The 5,479-nt window shown below is 49.9% G+C and overlaps 1 pseudogene; it reads right to left on the bottom strand.

Moving 5' to 3' along the window:
* Positions 1–5,479, bottom strand: part of LOC105704845 (beta-glucuronidase-like) — a 35,020-nt pseudogene that overhangs the window by 5,324 nt on the left and 24,217 nt on the right.

The raw sequence follows: 5,479 nt of genomic DNA, 5'->3' as shown, positions 1-5,479 counted from the left end.
CTGTGATTAGAGAGCATGCTAGTGAGAGAAGCAGAACAGTTTCCCTGGGAGCAAGAGGGCAGTGAGGAGAAGTGCGCCTCTCTGGGGAAAGCCTCGGGATGGTGGCTCAGGTGAGGTCGATGGCACAGGAATTACTTTCACTGGGCAAGGGAGAGGCTCCCGCTCTGAGGCTGCCCTGACAAGGGGCTGAAGGAGGTCCTGGGTGTACAAATCTATAGGATGGAGAGCTGGGAAGAAGCCAGGATGCCCTCCCTGCAGATACGCAGAGACCACTGCAGAGTCATAAAGTAATTCCTGTCATTTCCTCATGAAACAGTCACATCAGGGTGTGACCATGGCTTTGGTATCTCCCTCTAGGGATGGAGACAGTTAAGTTTAGAAGGTCAGCAAGAGGCCGGGCAGCTTGACTCATGCCGGTAATCCTAGCACTTTGGGAGGCCAAGGCGGGTAAATCACAAGGTCAGGAGTTTGGGACCAGCCTGGCCAACATGGTGAAACCCCATCTCTACTAACGATACAAAAAAATTAGCCGGGTGTGGTGATGTGTGGCTGTAATCCCAGCTATTTGGGCGGCTGGGGCAGGAGAATTGCTTAAATTCAGGAGGTGGAGAAGGCTGCAGTTAGCTGAGATTGCACCATTGCACTCCAGCCTGGACAACAGGGTGAAACTTTGTCTCAAAAAAAAAAAAAAAAAAAAACAAAGTCAGCAAGAAACATTAAGTTTCAGAGGGCACAGCTGAAACCTCTTTCTTTGATTTTGTTTTTATTTCAATTGATTGATTGATTGGAGATGGAGTCTCACTCTGTTGCCCAGGCTGGAATGCAATGGCATGATCTCACCTCACCTGCAACTTCCACCTCCCAAGTTCAAGCAATTCTCCTGTCAGCCTCCTGAGTAGTGGGGATTACAGGCATGCACAGCCACTCCTAGTTATTTTTGTATTTTTGGTAGAGATGGGGTTTCACCATGTTGGTCAGGCTGGTCTCAAACTCCTGACCTACCTCAGGTGATTCACCCACCTCAGCCTCCCAAAGTGCTCAGATTAGAGGCATGATCTACCACGCCTGGCCTTGGTTTTTCTTCTGAAACAGGGTTTGGCTCTGTCACCCAGGCTGGAGTGCAGTGGTGCAATCATAGCTTACTGCAGCCTCAAAGTCCTGAGTTCAAGCAATCCTCTTGCCTCAGCCTGTTAAAGTGCTGGGATCTCAGGCATGAGCCACAGTGCCTGGCCTGAAACCAAGCTTTCTTATCCCAATCGCAGACCTTCATCAAGTCTAGCTGAATCCTCTATGGCCTCCTAAACATCCCTCATGAGTGATCACTTCTGAGTCCTCCTGCATGGAGAATTCACCCACTAGGGGGCATATTTTTCTCATGGGAAAAGTATAGTTATGGGAAATTTTTCCTCTTTTTGAAAAGAACAGGATTGGAGGTGCTCTCTGGGGTGTCCTCCTACCAAGGAGCCTGTTGAAGACCTCGTGGTGCACTCGCCGTTGCTTCAGCTTCACCTTGAGACCACACAGGGTCTCCACCACCCAGGTGTCCTCAGGCTCAGGGGCGAGCACCTTCTCTGGCTCCTCCTCTGATTCATCCGACCACTCCCTCTTCCGTTTCCAGCACAGAAACCTAAGTGGGGGGTTGCGATCTGCCCAAGGGGTTGAGTAAAAAAAAACAGGCCACCATGTAATGCTTCTGCAACTGATCACCTTAAACCCCAACCCCAAACCCCAAACTACTCTCCACCCTCCCCAGCCCCGCAGACTGTTGGCTTCTGCAAGCCATCTTTCCCCTTTGTAAACCCCATGTGCCTCTCCTTCTCCTTCCCATTCTTCCATCTCTCTGTCCACAGAATGAATCATTTCCTTTTCTGGTCCTGGCTCTCTGAGTCCCACTTTTTTTTTTTTTTACTTTATCGCCCAGGCTGGAGTGTAGTGGTGCAATCTCCTATCACTGCAACCTCCATCTCCCAGGTTCCAGTGATTCTCCTGCCTCAGCCTCCCAAGTAGCTGGGATTACAGGTGCCCACCATAACACCCAGCGTATTGTTGTACTTTAGAGACAAGGTTTCACCATGTTGGCCAGGCTGGTCTCATACTCCTGGCCTCAAGCGACTCTCCTGCCTTGGCCTCCCAAAGACCTGGGGTTGCAGGTGTGAGCCATTGCACCTGGCCTGAGTCCCTCCTTGCTTCCCCCACACACTCCCTCAGTGCTCCTTCCTGACTACTGGGTTGGTCTCCCCTCCCTTCCCCTCTCCCTCCTTCCCCCCTTCCCCTTCCCTCCTCCTCTCTCTCTGTCTCTTTCTTTTGAGACAGGGTCTCATTCTGTCCCCTAGAGTGCAGTGACTCCATCTCAGCTCACCGCAACATTCACCTCCCAGGTTCAAGAGATTCTCCTACCACAGCCTCCCAAATACCTGGGATTACAGGCATACAACCCAGCTAATTTTTGTATTTTTAGTAGAAATGGGTTTTCACCATGTTGGTCAGGCTGGTCTCAAACTCCTGACCTCAGGTGATCCACCCATCTCGACCTCCCAAAGTGCTGGGATTACAGGCATGACTTACTACACCCGGCTTTGGTTTTTCTTCTGAGATAGGGTTTTGCTCTCTCACCCAGGCTGGAGTGCGGTGGTACAGTTATAGCTCACTGCAGCCTCAAAGTCCTGAGTTCAAGCAATCCTCATCTCAGCCTCCTAATGTGCTGGGATCTCAGGCATGAGCCATGGCACCTGGCCTGAAACCAAGCTCTCTTATCCCAATCACAATTTAAGTGAATCCTCTATCACCTCCTAAGCATCCCTCATGAGTGATCGATCACTTGAGTCCTCCCGCATGGGCTCACCCACTAGGGGGGCATATTTTTTTCATGGGAAAAGTATGGTAATGGAAAGTTTCCTTTTTGAAAAGAACAGGATTGGAGGTGCTCTCTGGGGTGTCCTCCTACCAAGCAGCCTGTTGAAGACCTTGTGGTGCTCAGGGAGCACGGGTGACACTCGCCGTTTCTTCAGCTTCACCTTGAGATCACACAGGGTCTCCACCACCCAGGTCTCCTCAGACTCAGGGGTGTGCGCCTTCTCTGGCTCCTCATCCAGTTCCTCAGATTTGTCCAACTACTCCCTCTTCCTTTTTGAGCAAAGGAACCTAAATGGGGGGCTGGGATCTACCCAAGGGACTGAGTAAAGAAACCAGGCCACCATATAACACTTCTGCAATTGATCACCTTAGACCCCAGCCCCAAACCCCAACCATTCTCCATCCTCCCCAGCCCCACAGACTGTTGGCTTCTGCAAGCCATCTTTCCATCTTTCTCCTCTGTAAACCCCATGTGCTTCTCCTTCTCCTCCCCATCCTTCTATCTCTCTATCCTCACAATGTGTCCTTATTTCCTTTCCTGGTCCCTGGCTCTCTGCATTCGCCCTTTTTATTTTTTCTTAAGACAGAATCTTGCTTTGTCACCTAGGCTGGAGTGTAGTGGTACGATCTCGTATCACTGCATCCCAACCTCCATTTCCTGGGTTCCAGTGATTCTTCTGCCTCAGCCTCCCAAGTCGTGGGATTATAGGTGCCTGCCATAACGCCTAGCTCATTCTTGTATTTTTAGTAGAGATGGGGTTTCACCATGTTGGCCAGGCTGGTCTCAAACTCCTGGCCTCAAGTGATCTGCCTCGGCCTCCCAAAGTGTTGGGATTATAGGTGTGAGCCACTGCACCTGGCCTGAGTCCCTCCTTTCTTCTCATACACCCTCCTCAAGTGCTTCCTCCTGACTTCTGGGTCCCTGCTCTTTTTTTTTTTTTTTTTTTTTTTTTGAGACAGGGTCTCACTCTCTCACCCAGACTGGAGTGCAATGGCAGGATCTTGGCTCACTGCAACCTTGGCTTCCCAGGCTTAAGCAATTTTCCTGCCTCAGTATCCTGAGTAGCTGGGGTTACAGGCACATACCACTACCACTCAGCTAATTTTTGTTTTTTTAGTAGAGATGGGGTTTCATCATGTTGGGCAGACTATCTCAAACTCCTGACCTCAGGTGATCTGACCACCTCAGCCTCTCAAAGTGCTGGGATTACAGTTGTGAGCCAACCCCCACCCCCTACCCTCATTCCTTCCTGGTTCTTAGTCAATCCTCTCTCATCTCTTCTTCCTCTAGTCCCCTCACCTGATGGTCCTGGCATTTCATTGTCCACCACTTCCGGAAGGGGGTACCCTGAGGTGCTAGGCTGGGGGCTCTGCTCCTCAACCTGGGGTTGCCGTTGACGGCTGGCCATGATCTCCCCCAAACTCTGTTCCCTCCCAGAGAAGCTAGTTCCTGTTGTGGCCAAAGCCTTCTTCCACACTCTACTAGGAACCAGAAGAATGTGTTGTCTATTCTCAAGGCTGGGAAGAAGTCAGGAGTGGAGAACAGCTCTGAGAAGATACTGTTGTCCACCTGAGTTTCAAAGTGCCCACGGAGTTCAGTCCCTCCAATCAGTAAGGCTGGAATCTCTGATGTCATCAGTCACTCCAACCAGGCAACCAGTTTGAAGAAAAACACATGTAACTGCCAGCCTGAGCTCCTGTCCTGGAGATCCGAAGTGAATGGCATCTCCTGCCACCGTCCCAACCTCAGACCATTGTCCTAAAGCATCTTCAGGGTCTCCGCATCCCTCATTCCCTGTCCCAGCAGAGGCTGTGTCCTCTCCACTCAAAGGCTGAAGCATGCTGGGGTCTCATCTGGACATGCACATTTCAGAGTCCTCTCTGGTGGGAGAGGGAGCAGGGTGGCAAAGAAAAGTAGGGAAAGCAGAAATGATGAAACCTTACAGAGTGAGACTAACATGTACAAGAGATCCCAGGTACACTGACTTGATGAAAAAGTTACATCAAAGCACTCAATTTGCCAAAGCTTTTCTGCTGAATGCTTCCTGACATTCACTGTCCGAGATTCTGTACTAGGGGTACATGCGTCCTCTGCCCTAAGGCATGAGTCCAAGAGACATTCTGAGGACTGAAAATCATAGAAAATTGTCCATGAGCTCACATATATTTCCAATGGTGTCCTCAATTTCAGGGAGTCCATGGATCACCTAAAACCAGCCCCTCCAGTTGAACTAAGAAACTCTAGTCTATATATCAAGTTTTGTATCATATATATTTCCCTGAACTCAGAAATTTCCCTACCATTTATGGATTCTATGAATAATATAGCACATGTACAAAAAGACTAAGTCAAAAAAAATCTCAGCTGTGCACAGTTTATGCTTGTAATCCCAGCAGTTTGGGTGGCCAAGCGGGGAAGATTGCTTGAGGCCAGGAGTTCAATACCAGTGTGGGAAACAGAGCAAGACCCCAACTCTATTAAAAAAAAAATTAGCCAGGTGTGATGGCTAACACCTGTGTTCCAACTACTTGGGAGACTGAGGCAGGAGGATTGCTTGAGCCCAGGAGCCAGAGGCTGCAGTGAGCTAAGATTGGGCCACAGCACTTTAGCCTGAGCAACACAGTG

Source organism: Aotus nancymaae, unplaced genomic scaffold, assembly GCF_030222135.1.
Source record: "Aotus nancymaae isolate 86718 unplaced genomic scaffold, 86718_ANA_hifiasm-v0.15.2.pri h1tg000267l, whole genome shotgun sequence".
NCBI classification, from domain to species: Eukaryota; Metazoa; Chordata; class Mammalia; order Primates; family Aotidae; genus Aotus; species Aotus nancymaae.
Note: the sequence above shows the minus strand (reverse complement) of the source record. Positions and strands in the feature narration are given on the sequence as shown.